This window comes from Podarcis liolepis, assembly GCF_965112155.1.
Source record: "Podarcis liolepis genome assembly, chromosome: 3".
Classification (NCBI taxonomy): Eukaryota; Metazoa; Chordata; class Lepidosauria; order Squamata; family Lacertidae; genus Podarcis; species Podarcis liolepis.
Window position 1 is genome coordinate 12,014,909 of NC_139557.1, and position 18,811 is coordinate 12,033,719.

Below are 18,811 nucleotides of genomic sequence, written 5' to 3' on the forward strand. Positions count from 1 at the left end.
GGCCCAGAATGGGCATCATGTAAAATAAGAAAGCAGTAATGGTTACTTTAATGGTGAAATGGTTTACGTGCAACATTACAATCATTTTTTCTACACATTCAACACCCTGGAACAACCATTACTTAAAGAAGATCATCACCGGGGGGGGGGGGAGAGATTGCCTACACAGAATGGAGTGCTCTGGGTGGGCATTCTTGGCTAACTTTCAACAACCACTTAATTCTTATATCCTTTCACATGTAACTCAATCACCAATGAATTATTCTTTGGAGTTGTATTTTTTAAAAATAAAATAGTGTTGACAGCATAAGTAGATTACATAAAAATAAATGTGGCATTGCTGTTTGAAATGTGCTAAGAATCAATGTGTGTGTCAAAGCAGCATTGCATTCTACATCACTCTTCTACTCTTAACGGAGGGGAGGTGTTGTGAGCGAGAACAGCTTCCCGCACTCACAGGGGGGGGGGTGACCAAGCCCCTGCACCATTGAGCCCTGTGCCTGCACCACGCCCCCCAGCCGGCCAATCCGGCTGGGGGGGCATGGTTTTGCCATTTAACATGGCTGCAGGCTCAACAGGTCCCCCTTCTTGTTCCTCATATCACCCTCCCTCCCTCTAGGTTTTGCTCCTGACCTTGCTATGGACTTCGGTTGGTCGCCTTGGTTGTCCTAGGGGCCTGGTGGGATTTTTTTCCACTTGGCAGATTGGCACCAGCCAGTTGGCTTTTGCCTAGGTAAAGGTAAAGGAACCCCTGACTATTAGGTCCAGTCATGGCCGACTCTGGGGTTGCGGCGCTCATCTCGCTTTATTGGCCGAGGGAGCCGGTGTACAGCTTCTGGGTCATGTGGCCAGCATGACTAAGCCGCTTCTGGCGAACCAGAGCAGCACACGGAAATGCCGTTTACCTTCCCGCCAGCGTGGTACCTATTTATCTACTTGTACTTTGACGTGCTTTTGAACTGCTAGGTTGGCAGGAGCAGTGACCGAGCAACAGGAGCTCACCCCTACCTCATAGCAAATCATTGCAACTTTGTAAGGTTTGGCAGTTAGGCATTGGAAAATGCGTTGTATGTTGGAGGGGAGGTTGCGGCCATCACCTATCCCTTCCCTTGAAGGGTATTCCGTTAAAGGAATATGGCAGTCGTGGTTCTTGTCCGATGCCCAGGTGGTGGCTAGGACCATGGCATGACCCCAGTGACTCTAGGGGAAAGCTTCCAGTTGATTTGCATCAACAAGCTCCCCCTACAGGTTGTTAACCCTTGCGTGACTCCCGGCAGAGCGGGCAGGAGTCAAGTATAGTCTGTTCGATCCAATGCCTAAGCCAATACCACTCGCAATCTGTAACCAATAAAATAGTGGCCTTTTTTAGCCCATTAACCTAAATACTTGTGTCCATGTGTCTTATTTTATCTCCAAGTGGAGGTAACTCACAACTCACAAATGTAGCTATAGTAGTACTGAATCCTAACTTTCCCCCCTTACAGAGATCTTCAGTCCACCTGGTTCGTAAGTTCATATTAAACAACCTGTATCCAGCAATGGAAGGACAATACCGTTCCTTCACTGACTCTATCACCGACTGGCCTTTGGGTTTGGACTCAGTCTGACCCTTATGTTTCCCTCCCCTTATGGTTTTGATCTATGGGCTACTTTTAAAATGAGGCTGCATTTTAAATTGTACTTTAACCTGTATTTTAAATTGGGGTTTTTCCCCCTATTATATTTTTACTGTAATTTTACCGGTGTTAGCCGCCCTGAGCCCGGCTCTGTCCAGGGAGGGCAGGGTATAAATTATTATTATTATTATTATTATTATTATTATTATTATTATTATTAAGAGCCACAATTCTCAGGGGACCCCAAGAGCCTAATCATGGTTTACAAATCTGGTTTCATAGCGACACTGAACTTCTCTTACACATCCCACATGACTTTCTGAAGCCCTTGTAATGCCTTGACTGGTGGCCAAGTCAGTCTTGTTCTAACTAAATTGCCTTGTTTCTACAGAACAGAAAACAAAACAAGTAGTATAGTTTATTAAAAGCTCAGGCAATGATTTATTTTTACATGCATTTGTTGTCAGCAGGCCAGGCGAAGAGTTCTTTCAAATGCAGTGCGCTACCCTTTTCTATTAACCTGCTATTAACCCTCAGAAGTGGCTTCACAAAAAGAGGGCGAGAAGAGAAGAATAAGCACATACTTCTGAAAACTCCAACTTCCTTTATTTTCCTCTCCATTGCTTTAGGTTTTTGTTTGTTTGCTTGCTTGCATCTTACGATCCAAGACTCACTTGGCCACTGCTTGTTTTAATGCCTTCCAAATCAGAAATCACGAACAAATTCAAGAGAAAATAATGGGATGAATTCAATATTACGCTCTTCCGATCATTCCATCAGTACAAGCATTTTGGTTTGCTGAATGAGATGATCCCCCGCCTTTGAACACGCCCCCATTGTTCCAGGGGTTCTCCTGACACCCCATCCTACTCTGAGCCAATTGTGAGGGTGGGAAGGAGAGAAAGCCCCATTGTCCATGGGGAAGTCCTCCCACAGGATGCGGGTGGTGCTGTCTTCTAAACCACTAAACCTCCTGCGCTTGCCGATCAGGTCAGCAGCTCAAATTCCTGTGACGGGGTGAACTCCCATTGCTCTGTCCCAGCTCCTGCCAACCTAGCAGTTTAAAAGCACGTCAAAGTGCAAGTAGAAGCGGGAAGGTAAATAGCATTTCCATGCGCTCTGGTTTTCGTCACGGTGTTCCATTGTGCCAGAAGCAGTTTAATCATGCTGGCCACATGACTGTCTGTGGACAAACACCACCTCCCTTGGCCTGAAAGTGAGTTGAGTGCCACAACTCCATAGTTGCCTTTGACTGGACTTAACCATCCAGGGGCCCTTTACCTTTACCTCCCACAGAGCACAGTGCTATGGAGCTGAAAGGGACCACAAGGGCAATCTCGTTCAACCACCTGAAATACAGGAATCTTTTACCCAACATGCGACGTGAACCTACGACCCTGAGATGAAGAGCCTTGTGTTCTACCAACTGAGCCACAGACCAGGTCTCTACTGACAAGACACATTATTTGAATCCCACCCAAGTCCAGGTCCACTCAGCAGAATGAGCAGGAGGAACTCAAATGTATCAGGGATGGCTCACCACTTTCCGAAACACATTAGTATCTGAACTGCCCCTCAACATTCCCCATTAAGTCCAGAGTCAACATTTACCAAAATGCACCACTGCTCACACTAGGAAATTGCATATCTTACAAAGTACATGCATTGTTGTGAACATATCTGCATTTGCTTCTGAGGGGATGCCTCACCCTGAGCAATGCAGACAATTGAAATGCAATGAACAGCTGCACAAAGGTTTCAAAATTCGTAACACTATCTGCAATGGGAAGAAGGAGCAAACGAAACTGACTTGAGACTAAAGTCAGGTTATTGGCGTGGTAAGCCTGTATCTCAGACTGCATCATGCTGGAGTGCAGGTGGGTCCTCAAAAGGTTTATTGCTCCAGGACCTGGAAAAATTACTGGGTATGCCTCATCTAAACCACAGAGCCTAGGACTTGCCGATCAGAAGGTCGGCGGTTCGAATCCCCGCAATGGGTGAGCTCCCGTTGGTCGGTCCCTGCTCCTGCCAACCTAGCAGTTCGAAAGCACATCAAAGTGCAAGTAGATAAATAGGTACTGCTCTGGTGGGAATGTAAACAGCATTTCCATGCACTGCTCTGGTTCTCCAGAAGCAGCTTAGTCATGCTGGCCACATGACCCGGAAGCTGTACGCCGGCTCCCTCGGCCAATAAAGCAAGATGAGTGCCACAACCCCAGAGTTGGCCATGACTGGACCTAATGGTCAGGGGTCCCTTTACCTTTATGCCTCATCTATGTACATCTACTGTATATCTTACATTTCCACATTGAAAAGTTAGCATAAAATAACTGAGGATAGGTGTTGAACCTTGAGCACCAGTGAACATGCCCATAGTAGCTGTACTAGGCAATCCAAAGGCACATGGCAACTGCTAACAGTTTTGCGCTAATTGAGGAAGAGATTTCTCTGCTCTGTTCAGAATAGCATGGGAGACTTTGTTACTGCTGCCCCTTTATTCTGAGAGCACAGCTAAAACTCCTTGGGAGTCACAGTGATATTGGAACATTATAGCGAGGATTGAAACAAACAAACAAACAAATTGTACATGGTGGATCATTTTGTTCAAATTTATCCTCTTTACCCAGTAGGATAATAATTCTCGTGCACTTCTCAAGATAGGGCAATTAGTATAATTTACCCATTAAAAGAAAACCCTAGGAGTCTCTGCAAACGTTTTTTTGAGGTGGAAAGTAAAAAACACAATTCTTTTAGCAGAATTTGGCTGGCAATGCAAATCATGAAAGAAAAGGCAACACACACAAAACTGACAGTGTACCCTTAGTACACTGAACCACTTGGTTGTCTCAGTAGGTTTCAAGAAGGCATGCTAGTTCATGCCCCCAGTGATTATTCAGACTATTTTGCAGTGCTCCTGAACTATCTCCTCAAACTTTACCACAAAGACCACATGGGGCTGGCACCATGCGGTGCTGGAAGACTATAACCTGGGTAGTCCCACTTTTTATGTAACATGCAGCTGTCATATTTCAAGTGGATGACTGACTCATTGAATGCATTATCACTCCAGCTGACAAAATTGTACTGCGATTCCTTCCCTACTGGTGTCTCTGCACAAAAAGGCACACTTGTGGAGACAGACCAAGGCAGAAACCGCAGGTATTTTGAACTAAATGGTTATCTCATGCAGCCAACAATCTGAATTAAGGTCTGCAGCATTTGCTTGCAGGAGAGATGAAAATCACTTACTCAAAACTGACAGAATGTAGAAGCTCTGAATATCTTGAATGGAGTTTCCCTTGTGTATCTTTTATATTTAAAAAGTTTGCATGATGATCAAATCTGTATTTATTTTCAGATGTATTCGAGCCTAAGAGTAAGTTTTGGGTGGATATAAAGCTTTGGCTGTCCTGTTTGTCTTATGTTTCATGCTCTATGCTTTATGGTTCATTCCATAATACTTGAGATTTGTTAGTCCAGTCATATTTTACAGTGGGTCTATGATTGTATAAATAAATCTGAATCTCGGTCATATTTATAAGCTGTTCTTCCTAAGGGAAAACAAGTACAACGCATAATTTTTTTTAAAAAAAGTACTGCTGAGAGCAACAAAGTGTGACAGAGCAATGGAATCCAACAGAACAACAAAACAATCCATTAGAAATAAAAACAGTGGCTGTAACATGCTGAAAAGCCTGGACATATATAAAGTCTTTATCTGGCATTACAAAGCCAAGACATTTATGCTGCAAAAGTGCACCAGTTGCAGACGTAACTGGGATGAAGTCCCACCGAACTCAAAAGAGTTTTTATAGCCGATATGTGTTGAATAATTATGGGCTGTCCAGTGAATCCCTGGATGACATCGTGGAAGAACGTTGCCTCAGGAGAGTGAGGAAAATTCTCAGGGATGATCCACACCCTGGCCGGCACTTTCTTGATCTCCTGCCCTCAGGCAGAAGATACAGAAGCATGATTAGTCGCACCAACAGGGTAAAGAACAGCTTCTATCCGTGGGCTGTTAGGCTGCTGAATGAAAAGGTAGCAACAGGGCAACTGACTTTCAGGTTTGGTGGGTGTGCGTCAGTAAACGAGTGGAATTAAGACTAAGAGAGCTGAGTGGGGGGTGCTCATGTAATCTCACTGTATACAAGTTGTACAAGTGACAATGAAGTATTTCAATAATCACACTATAAGTCTAGTGCTAGGAAAAAGATCCCTAGGGAAGAAAATTTGAATGCAGGATGCTACAGCCAGTGAAGACCACTCCCTGGTTGCCCTCACATGGCATCAGAAGGTGAGGGGGCTGAGAGGAAGGCCTCTCGTGACAAATGTAATGGTCATTAGTTAGGATGCTATTTTTAAGAAGAGAGCTAGCATGCAAACAGGATCCTGAATTAAATAGGCATTAAGTCTGATCCAGAAGTACTCTTCTTAAGTTATAATATAATGTTCAAGGCAGGGTCATGTGGTAGAACCAACTTTCCGAGACCTAGGTCCCAGGCTCGGAAACTAATTGGCAGCCAATGCAGTCAGGTCAGGATTGATGTTACATGTTCCAAACTGTCTTGTCCCAGTGAACAACTTGGCTGCTGAATTCTGTACCATCTGAAGTTTCCAGACTGTCTTCAGAAGCAATAACACATATGTGTTGCAGTAGTCTAACCTAAATGTTAAATATTTATTCAGTGCTGTTTTTGTTGTTGTTGCTGTTTAAAAGATGCTTTCTGTTTTCTGTTTTCACTACAGTTTAACTCAGGCTTCAATATGATATTTCAGTAGGATCCTACCATTGCAGCATTTTACCTAACTACTTCTGAACATAAATGACATTTATACACTTTGAACTAGGGATTCCACTGAAAATTTAAAGCAGATGTCAAGATTGTTCTTGAGGAGCAATCAGACATGTGGGATACCTAACTTTATCTTCACAACTAGCGTACATAGCAGGTGATATGGAGCCAAGGTTATCCAAAGAGCTTCATGGCAAAGGAAATTTTTAACTCAGCATTTAGACTAGGGATGGGAAATCAGCAGCCCTCCACATGCCATGGACTACAGCTCCCACCATCCCATGCCAATGGCCATGTCGGTAGGGGCTGAAGAGAGTGGGGAGTGGGAATTATAGTCCAAAAGCAGTTGGAGACCCACTGTGGGAAACCCTTGCCCTAGGCTAAGTACAGCACTCTAACCATTTCATCATAGTGGTTCATGTCATTGAGGAAAACCAAGAAAGTCTGGTGAAATTTCTCAGGAGGTTTCTCACAGCCCTGCTTCCAAATAACTGGTCGGGATGCCCACGTCTTCATACATTACTATCTTGGAAAGCAAACTTGCAGCAACTTTCAGGTGAAATATTAAAAGGAAATATGCAGAGGAAGCTCTAGGGCGCATGAAGACAATGGACGGGTTTGCTCAATGGCACCAGTTGGTGTCCCTTTAATTTAACAGGGAATTTTCCCACTTAGGACTCAGCTATATAGCTGCAAATAAAACATTTAAAGTGTGTTTTAAGTGCAATATACAGTGACACACTAGATGGTGAGCCTTATGGAAAATTCAATGTATTTCTAAGAAATGCTTTTAAAAAAAGCATTTTAGATTTTTTTACATACCAGTATATGTGTGTGTAGATGCCACCTTAAACACTAGGCTGTTTCATTTAATCTCAAACAAAAGGTATGTGATAGCACAACCAATGGGATCAAGTCTGAAACATTTTTTTAAAAATGAATTGAAGCAGCCATGTTTAAGGCATGAGAAACCTACAACATTTCTGAATTTGGAAGTTATGAGCCAGCTTTCCCCAGTGAAAAAGGTCTGACAGTTGAACAATTAAGCCGGATCTGGCTAAAGTTCTACATGCTGTAGTAAGATGGTTATCTTTTAAGAATGGTTGACATTATAATAGGGCCTGAGGGACCACAATGTTATTACCAACTGATGCTAATCATCCAAAACCACCTAACTTTCCCTAATCCCCTTTCAAACTCTGCCACCACCGCAAAAGCAGTCTGTTTAGTATTTCTGACACAATTTGGGAAGCAATTAAGGGCAGATAATCTAAAATGTTGTCAAAGCGGTTTCGAGTCACTTTCCAAGACGTTCCTTGCACTTATCAAATTGTTGGTCAGTTAATTAAAAATGTTTTCGTTTTGTTTATTTCCATCTACCAGTGTAAAGTTAGATATCTATCTTGCATCGGTGCCCAGAAAGTCCATGGTTGACACCAACTAAATCTGAAGAGCAGTTAGGATCAGACTTACATCTTCCAATTGCAAATAATCAAACACATCAAATTAAAGTTGTTGACTAACCAATCATATAACTTGTCCTACTTTTCCTTCCTTCATCAGCAGGCCATTTGTAGAAGTCTAATAGCTAGAAACAAATTCAGAGACATTTATTTTCAGAGTGGTAAATTCAAACCACTCTGACCACACTTGGACTAATAAAGGTAAAGGGACCCCTGACCATTAGGTTCAGTCATGACCAACTCTGGGGTTGTGGTGCTCATCTCGCTTTATTGGCCGAGGGAGCCGGCGTACAGCTTCCGGGTCATGTGGCCAGCATGACTAAGCCGCTTCTGGCGAACCAGAGCAGTGCACGGAAACGCCGTTTACCTTCCCGCTGGAGCAGTACCTATTGACGTGCTTTTGAAGTGCTAGGTTGGCAGGAGCAGGGACCGAGCAACGGGAGCTCACCCCGTCTCAGGGATTCGAACCGCCGACCTTCTGATCAGCAAGCCTTAGGCTCTGTGGTTTAACCCACAGCGCCACCCGCGTCCCTACACTTGGACTACCTGCACCCTAAAATTAACATCCTCATAATCTACAAAGAATATTAAGACCCTCTTATCTATGCTCACTCAGCCTAACTTGCTGATTGTGGAAAACTGAATGCATTCAGAGGCATTACTTGGCTGGTTTCATACACTATAATAAATATTGAAGTTCAGTGGCTTAAATATTTACAGTACTTATTTACAGTTGCCAACACTTCTTGCATACAGTCCAGCTAATTAAATTAACTTGAAGTCCAGAGACAAAGCTTGAACACTTCCATTCCTAAATTAATATTTCTAAAGATTTAGACTGAAAGATTAATTACTGTGGTAAGCTAGCACTAAGGATTTTGCCAAGTTACGGGAAGGCTGGGAACCTGACAATCAGATGAGCCTTACTGGAGCTATAAAGAATGGCCCACAAATTTTATCACAGAAGATTCATAGAGCTGGAAGGTACTCTGAGGATCATCAAGTCCAACCCCCTCAATGTAGGAATATACAGCTGTCCAGCTGGGGGATCGAACCTGCAACCTTGGGGTTATCAGCACTGTGCTCTAACCAACTGAGCTACCCCATGGCTAGATAAAACCACTGTTAACATTTGTAGTAGATCTTACTGTACTGTACTCAAGATGATAAAAGAGGACTGGATATTATTTATAGATTATATGAAAAATTACTATGAACAGACAATTAACCTAGCAGGATGTTAGTATTTTCAGCAGCATAAGTTAGAACTAAAATTAAAGGGAGAAGTAGAGAAAGATTGGGGAAACTAAGATGATGCAAAATGAACTGGAATATAAAAGGAACCAAGGAAGGAGAGGAAGGGAAGTCTGTCTGTGATTGTATTTTTGAATATAATAGAATATGTAATATGTAACTCTTTTTTCCTATTTTTTATTACTTTCAATTTTTTCCTTCTGTTGAAACGGTAGAAGAAATGCAAATAAAAAAAAGGAAAGGGGAAAAAGGGTTAGACATATTTGTAGGGCTAGGATGGAAAACTATGCAGCCTAAACTCTTCTTTTATTTCTAGATTTAGGTATGTAGCCATGTTGGTCTGACACAGTTGAAAAAAAAATTAAAAATGGTCCATTAGCATGTTAGAGACCAACTAAGCTTGTTCTGGGTATAAGCTTTCATGTGCATGCACACTTCTGCACATACCAAAAGGTCTTCTTTTGTTTGTAAAGGAGCTGTGCAAATAGGACTCTTTATTCAGTAATATTAACAATAGCTAAGCCTATTATTGGTGCAATTGTCCATGAAATCACAAGCTCTGAAGCTCTTTAGCAAGATTTCCAATTATACTTTGCTCAGCACTGAAAGAGCTTGGCATTACTCAAAGATCTGAATGAGGCTTTATTTTCCAAACAGAAAAAATCCCTTTTGTCTGCCAAAGCCAAGAAAAAATATATATCTGGGGCAGCTCTTACAGAAGTTTGAGAGTGAGTCGCAGGTGCTGTGGTCTTCTAGCCACAGGCTATTACAAGAAGTACATCCAACAAAAGCTAACACCACATTAGAAACCATTTACACAGGTATCAGACAATGCATTATCATCAACAGGTGACTTGAGCTCAGTGGTCTCCAGCACCATCTCAAAAATATTCAAAAAGAAACTCTGTTCTTATTTTCTGTGCTGCCATTGCAGCAACAGATTTGTCAGCCAGCATTTTTAATGCAAGCCCTTTTCAATGGCAAATAAACAAGGATATGGACATAGAAAATGTATTCCATTTACGGAAATTTAAACAATAAACATTCACTTTACATTGAGATTCTATGAGATCTCTCTTTAGTGACAGTATGAGCAAAACTAGATACAATTTGTAATACAGTAGTTGAACACCTCTCTAAAATGTACAGTGGTACCTTGGGTTAAGTAATTAATTCGTTCCGGAGGTCCATTCTTAACCTGAAACTGTTCTTAACCTGAAGCACCACTTTAGCTAATGGGGCCTCCCGCTGCTGCCGCACCGCAGGAGCACGATTTCTGTTCTCATCCTGAAGCAAAGTTCTTAACCTGAAGCACTATTTCTGGGTTAGCGGAGTCTGTAACCTGAAGCATATGTAACATGAAGTGTATGTAACCTGAGGTACCACTGTACAGTGGTGCCTCGCAAGACGAAAAGAATCTGTTCTGTGATTCTCTTCGTCTAGTGGTTTTTTCGTCTTGCGAAGCAAGCCCATTGACGGATTAGCGGATTAGCGCTATTAGCGGCTTTTAGCGGCTTATCTGCTGATCGGATCAGCTGATAAGCAGCTTAGCGGCTTAGAAAAGGGGGGGGGGAACCAGCAGGAACTCGCAAGACATTGTCGTCTTGCGAAGCAAGCCCATAGGAAATTCGTTTTGCGAAGCACCTCCAAAACGGAAAACTTTCGTCTAGCGAGTTTTCCGTCTTGCGAGGCATTCGTCTTGCGGGGCACCACTGTATTGCAAACTTTTCTGATACAAGATAGCTATAAAAAGGTTTCACCCTAGGCATCAGCCACTCCACCCCCCCCAAAAAAAATCATGCATGTAATTGATAGGTCTAGGTCAGGGGTCTGCAACCTTTAAGACAAAAAGAGCCACTTGGACCCATTTCCGAAGGGAAAAAAACTGGGAGCCGCAAAACTCGTCATTATAAAAATAACTTTTTTGTCACTTTTTATTATTTCTTTGTTTGACCCCTCAGAATTACTCCTCCTCATAGAAATAAACGTTAAATTAACAAGTTACCTTTTTGTGTGTGTGTGTTCTTCACTCCCCTTCAAAACAGTGACCACCGTACATGCCCCCTTTCAATGCAGTGACCAGCATACATGCCCCTTACAATGTAGCGGGAGGGCGGGAAGGTGACGTCAGGACTGTGCGTGACTAACGCACACACTGCCCCTATGCGACGTCACAGCCAGTACGGCGGCCGCCACAGTGGGGAGTGTCGGGGCACACAATGCACCTCCTCCCCTCGCTAGTATCTGCCCCGGAGCCGCGGCAAAGGTGTAAAAGAGCCACATGCGGCTCCGGAGCCGCGGGTTGCAGACCCCTGGTCTAGGTGGTTTGAAAGGTAATGTGGCAACTCTTCAATTCCCCTGGTAGTATGTAAACATAACTCTCTCTCTCTCTCTCTCTCTCTCTCTCTCCCTCTCTCTCTCTCTCTTTGTGTGTGTCACTAAAATGGATAGTGCTGTCTATAGCCATCCCTTTCTCTGCCTTAGCCCCACATGGATGGACTTGATTTCTATTTCAAAGCTTTATTATCTGACAAAGAAAACAGAATAAAAGCCATTCCTGTTCAACACCACTACAACAGACTGAGGCTGCAACTGTACAAACACTTACTTGGAGGTAAGCACTACTGAAGTCAATGGGGTTAATTTCAGAAATGTATGGGCCTGCACTGTAAATATGTAAACAAACAAACAAAAAAAAGAGTTTCAGAGCAATCTGTAAAATACTAAACCTTCTAGTAGTAGAGCAGGTATTCAACAGAGGACCTGTTTGCAATATCTGAAGATGTTTGTAGTAGGGGTTTCCCAGGCGGTCTGTCATCCTGGTTCTTCAGCCATGTTTAGTTGTTGTACTTTGTTTTAGAGATAGTTCAGGCGTGCACAATTTTCTGGGTCAACTAACTGAGCGGGAAAGAACATTCCCGCAGAGTCCTTTTGAAATGGGTACCATCATCACAGTGGAGTGATAAAGTGCTGCTTTTGCCAATGCTACCAGAATGAGTCCTGGGATACAGAGCTCGGTCCATAACTACACAGCTGCTTTGTGCTTGATTAGTTCTCTGAGAATATGTTAGCAGAGGGGCATTAGGCAGCTGGCATTAGACACACTTTTTAAGTTCAAAAAGGAATTTCAAAGCCACTTCAAAGTCCCCTTCTGCCAGACCCCAATCAAATAGAACAAAGGGATGAGGGCAACCAGTCAAAGGTGACCTCCCCCACAAATTATATTTCTTAAGTCTTTTGTGAGCTGAGCTCAAAGGCACAATTATGATATTTTCATCTGTTACCAATTCTTCCTTTACTGATTAAAAAAACATTTGTGCAGGGGAATTAACTGTGACAACACATCCTAGAAGAAATGAATCAGTGTCTTTGCAGTAAGAAATATTAGGTGAATATCCTTCGCTGGCTACAAAGATCTGTTAATTATGCCCCTTAACATTTTCTGCAAATACAATCCAGGCTTAGTCATGCTCAGAGCAGATGCTCTGAAATCAATGGGACTTATGGTAGTTGTGACTAACTTAAGCCTGGCTGGTTTAAATGGGTCTGCTTTATTTATTTATTGCACTTGGATCCTGGTCCTTGGCTGAAAAGGCTCCCAGAGTGGCTTGCATATAATCAATTAAAGCCAGACAGTCCCTGTCCCCAGAATTGCAAACTAAGAGATACAGTCTTCAAAGGAAAAGAGGAGGGAGGGAAAGAAAATTAAGGTGCCAAAGTTAAACAAAAGTTCTCATAATCACCAGCTGGAATGGAAACTCTAAACACAACGAAGGCTTAGATCCTAACTTCAATTAGCTGGAAGCAGACGCGCCAACTCTAGGGGGTGGAGGTGTCGCCAGCCCCCTCAATAATCATTAGCAAGGGGCTCAGCCCCCCTGAGAGGTGGAGCCACGGTCATTGAAGCTGCGTGGTACTGGGCAAGGCCTCCTTCTGAAGACAAGGCGTGACGTCATGCACACACTGCACCACTGCCACCAATCTTCAGCCCAAGGCAGTGCCTCTGGCTGGGAGTAAGTCTCACTGAATTCGGTTGCTTAGTAATGAGTAGACTTGGTTAGGCTTGAGTTCTAAGTCTAGAGCTGACCCGATCTATCCTGATGGATTAAGAAGAAACCCGCAAAAAGTTTATCAGTGTACAGTGGTACCTTGGGTTACAGACGCTTCAGGTTACAGACGCTTCAGGTTACAGACTCCGCTAACCCAGAAATAGTACCTCGGGTTAAGAACTTTGCTTCAGGATGAGAACAGAAATCGCATGGCGGCAGCGGGAGGCCCCATTAGCGAAAGTGGTACCTCAGGTTCAGAACAGTTTCAGGTTAAGAACAGACCTCCAGAACAAATTAAGTTCTTAACCCGAGGTACCACTATATTTTCTTGTAATAGCTTCTACTCGGTATAAGTTACTACTTTTGCAATCCTGTCCATGTTGGTTCAGAAATACCATTGTGTACAATGGGGCGTCTTACTTCCAGCAAAGCCTAAGGCTACAATTTTATACGAACTTACTAAGAAAAAAGCTCTCCTCCCCATCCAATTTACTTTCAAGTAGAACATAGATAGTGCTGAATTGCAGAATGATAGTTTATTTGTTCCTAACTTATACTGCAAGGGCGAGGAGCCTGTTTTGGTCCAAGCTTCCCATTCCCAGGCCAATCTATGAAAGTTAACGATGATCTCAATGGCAGCGTCATTCCTAATGCTGCTGTTCCATTTTGAGCGAGCGTTGTTTGATTTGTTACATGTCATTTACAGCTGGTGGTGCAATGTTTAAAGTAATTGATGTCATGGCAATGCTTGTCATCAAGACATATTTATCAGTGGAGACTTGCAGCTCAGGAAAGCTGTATTAGCGTCTTTAGTGTTTTGTTTTGGAGGTGAAACATTTTAACAGACCCATACTTGATATACGGTCATATAAAAAGAAACAAGCAGAGTGAAACACTGTTCAGGTTAAGATAAAACTGAGCACATGTAGTACAGAGAACCGTACACTAGAAAGTAAAGGAAATATCTAGATATAACCAGTACTAAGGGTTGGGTCAAAGTAAAGGGACTTGATTTAAGGAAAAGATTAAATTAATGGTTTGTCGTCAGAAGCATCAGTGTCACTGTGCTGTCAGGTAAGGAATGTCCAGAGTGAGGAATTAGCTCTTTATTGCTAAAAGTACCATTACAAATCAGGAAAAGGCGTTTCCACCAGTCCTCTCAGCTACTCCTAGGTGTGCACCTGATGAGGCAGTTGCTGCAACAGAGAAGCCCCAACCTCGGCTTATGTATCTTCCTCACCCAAGCACAAGAAGGTGAAGACTGGCTCTGAATGCAACCTACTTCAGCTCCTCCCTCTTCAATCCTCTCCTGGTCCTAGAAGACAATGGAGCAGGAGAGGTGGGAGCAAGCATGGGAGGTGTGGAAGCTCTTCACTCTACACCAGACTGACCCATCTCTCGCTCCTCCAGCACTTCTTCTTCACTCTCCAGTCCTGCAGCTTCTCCTTGCCTCTGACTCTCACCTCTTGGCTGTTTCAGGCTCCCCCAGACACAGCTGTCCCTTCTTTGGCGGGAAACTCCCTTATCCCAGAGCCGTTTCCCGCTGCTGTCTCGGACTGATGATGTCCCTTAAATTTCCCAGGTTTCAAAGGAAGCAGCTCCTCTCCCTCCCTCCATGCTGGCCAGCGAGGAGGGAGGCTCCAACTATGTTGCTTGGCTGCGTTGCTCACCCAATAAGGAGTCTAAGAATGACTGGGGGGTGGAGTTTGCGTGCCTTGCACCCGGCCACATTGCCTGGGGACTCGCCTTTGCTCAGCGCTTCCCAGCAGAGAGGTGACAGTGGTTTTCCTTGCTGCATCCCCTTTGCCAGGTTGCTGCGCTGTGGGAGCCAATGCTTGAGGCTTTGTTTGGCTGCTGGCTGGGCTTTCTGCCTTTGGCTCGGAGGGGCTCAGAACTTGAACATACCTGTGCTTGGAATCGGATGGATACGTCATCGACGTCCCACTCACCCTTGCCAGGGAAAAGGTCTGTCTGGAGCAGGGGCACATGGTGGGGGAAAAGGAAACGAGTTGGTTGACAAAAATCCCTTATTTTGGCTGCTAATCCCTTATTTCTGAGGCTGCTGGCCCCTTATTTTCAAATCTGTAAGTTGACAGCTATGCCCCCAGATCACCAATCCCTTCTTCCAAGGCAGTCTCCCACCTTCTCCCAATGCCCACTCATCAGAATCTAGAATCCAGCCACCAGTCCTCAGTGTCTAGCCAGTCTCTGAACAACAGACTTAGGGTTCATCCACACTTACCTTTCCTCTGCACTTTCCAGACACGGCCTGCGCTTTAAAGCTCCATGTCCGAGCACTCTTTTTCTTGCATAAGAGCTTTCCTTGTGAAAACCTGCTCTTTAAAGCTGAATCAGAACAAACAGCAATTCACAGAAACCCCAAATTGCCATTTGTTGTGCTTCAGCTTTAAAGAGCGGGTTTTTGTGGGGAAAGCTCAGGGGCAGAAAAGGGAGGGCATTTGAAATGCAGACCTGTGCCTAGAATGAGCAGGGCAGAGGGTAATTATGGATAAGCCCTTAGACTGCAGTCCTAACCATATCCAATCAGAAGTTTCACTGAATTTGATAGGGCTCATTCACAAGGAAGTGTGATTAGGACCACAAAATTCACAAAAGAATCCACTGGATTTAAGTTAGTCATGGATATTTCAAATTCTATTGATTTCAGTGGGCCAGCTCTAAGCATGGCTAAGTCTGGATCCAACCCAATGATGACAACGCCCTAAAGCAGAATGCATTAAATAATATTCTAGTGTCCAGACAAACACTCACAGAATGAAAAACACTGGGATTAGGAAATGCCATCAAGCGAGCTGCGATCGTGGGAGTTAATCAATGAAGGCATGACACTTCAGATTGGGTACATGACAGAGAAGAGCAAGAGCTCAGCAAGTTAATCTGAACAAAACAAAAAAGAGTGATGACGCACATAAACAGCAAAAGCCTGGAAGCAAGAAAGCAGCATGGAAAGCCAAGGAGGGGCCAGGGGAGCAAAAGGAAAGGTGATAGAAAATCTATATGTGAAGGTAATGATGGAAATCATTTCAGTGGAAATGGATTCTGCTGTTAGAAAAAAAATGTGCCGGGTAACAGAGATAGAATACTAAACACAATAGAACTGAAGATGGGAACAAACCAATGTTGCTGGGAAATAAAATTGGATATCAGGGAGCAATTCAGTATAAATGGGCACAAAGGACTAGATTTAGATGCATTCTAATTATCATTTGTTATCATGCTTTCCACTTAGCGAAGCCTGGCAACACAACTACTCATTTGAGCAACACTACTAACATCCAGCTAGGTCAGTCCTATTTATAAATATTTGCACAATGAAAGTGCCAATTTTAATGCTCACATTTTTTCTCTCTGCACCACTTTATATAAATAAGAAGAGACTAAAGGTTCATCAAATTTATCGCCTCACGCCTTTCTATTCCAGGCAACACATTTTCAGCTAAAACGTATTATGGGAGATGCTGTGGTCTCAAGTGTGCTTTCATGGAAGTTTTGCACTGTCCAGACTGCATAAACTACATTTTCAGTTCAAGGGCTAAAACAGTTATGTAATGTGAAGAGAGAAATGGCTTTTGTTGAGTCACAGCAATACAAAAGAAATAAGGATGCATGTTTGCCCTCTATGGCCCACATCTGCCCACATTCACACCATCATCTTAATAACAGCTTAGTGACATTAAATTGCTGGTCCATTGCAAAATGTAATACTAGCAGTTAACATGGGGATAGCCAGGTGTTGCAAGACTTTAGTTCCCCTCATACACACATATCTCACCAGTTTGGGCAATGGTCTGTGAAAATGGGAGCTGGAATCAAACATCATCTGGCACTATATTGGCTACTCCGGAGATGGTATGTTCCAGTGGTAAGTCAACAGATGTAACCTTGCCTCTGCTGGTGTGATGGCCTGGGATTCGGACTCGGAGGCTGAACCTGAGGGATCCCAGCCTGCACAGGAGTCCCCACCTCCAGAACCAGCTGAGCCGGGGCTGGGGCTTGAGCCTGAAGGGTCCTCACCTGTGCTGGATCCTCAGGTGCAGGCACCAGCTGAGTCTGCTCTGGCTCCTGAAATGATGGAGGACCCATTGCCTGCAGGGGCTCCACTCTCAGCCCCGTCAGGGGAAGCTGAGGTTGCCTCTGGGTCCAGTAACCCTCCAGCCTCTCCTGAGCTGCAGAGGCTCAGGGCAGAGAGGCGGAGGGAACTAAGTTCTCGCAGGAGGAGTGCTCGCCTCCAGGCCAGGAGAGGCGAGTCACCTGTGGACCGGGGCCGCCCTATGCCTCGGGGCAGGTAAAAGCCAGTCAGCCCAGTCCCAGGTTGTAGGAGCAACATTGTTGGTAGCCTGTTCCTGCCTGCACCCTGTCCTGCTCTTCTGCCAGAGTTCCTGACCTCACCCGACTCCCTGCCTTGGACCCCACTTCAGCTTTGACGGACAGCCTCCATACCGCACCCTCGACCTCGGACTGGACTCTGACCTCGCTGCACGGTTAGCCCTCGGGACCAGCACAGCTGCAGAGACAATTGAATTATTGCACTTTGCACGCGATCCATTGTGCAAAATTTGTTAGGCGTGGGTCTATTTCTCTATATCAATTTTGCTTGTTTTTACCCATTATTCTATACCTGTATTAATGAAGGTTTTTAAAAAATATTTTTTTAAAAAAAAATCCCAATATATATTTCAATACATATATAAATGTGTATTTTCTTTCAATCTACCTAATTGGAATGAACATTTTGATAGATTTAAACTGCCAAGAATGTTGCACTGGTGACATTCAGAAAACTACAAAGTCTTCTGGATAGGTAAGTTCCCAGAGATGTATTTCTTCAAGGGGTTCAGATCAGAGAATTTTTCTATAAGAATTCACAAGTACCGGATTTTCAGGTATCCCCAGTTGCCACAGAAATTATTTTTTGTTTAAGGGGAAAAAATTGTGTAAGGGAGTTCAAAAATACACATTGCAATTGTAAAGGCTTCTTCGTCTGTAATTGCAGATATTCTGTTTACACAATGGAAAAAACATGTATATCAGCAAATAAAAACATCTTGACAATTGTAGTGAAAGACACATTTCCAGCAAGTTGCAACACATTATCCAACCATGTGCATATGTTTGTATAAACAATAATGATCAGTTCAGCATGTTAAAGAGATGGTGGGGTTATATGTACAAGGATCCCAAATCCTGCAGTTCATACATGGCTGAAGCACATATACACAAACAGCATATGAGCAAACCAGCCCTCCTCCTTCTTAATTTCACTACTTGCACCAAGTCGGTATCTTTATGTTTTCTCTGGCTGCCTCCACTAAATGGCTTTTTAAATTTCTGGGCTTTTACCAGCCCAACCTACAGTATTCACTAAACTGGGTAGAGAGGCGTGGTATTTAGGTGCGGCAAGAATAAGATCTCAGACTATGCTTCTCCAGAACAAAATATACTTTTGCATAAGGTTCTAGTAAGTCAACAAGTTAAATGGTTTTTTTTAAAAAAAGAAAGTGTGTGTCTGCTTTAAAGCTAACTTGGCAATATTCATAAGAGCGAATCATAATTTTCACCATCACCATCATAATCCAAGACTGTTTCGCTAACCAAGCCAATACTTTTAAAGT

The 18,811-nt window shown here is 43.5% G+C and overlaps 1 protein-coding gene across 3 annotated transcripts in view; it reads right to left on the minus strand.

Moving 5' to 3' along the window:
* The window catches only part of PLCB1 (phospholipase C beta 1), a 479,313-nt gene that overhangs the window by 212,341 nt on the left and 248,161 nt on the right, over positions 1-18,811 (minus strand). The gene's annotated exons all lie outside the window — the stretch shown is intronic.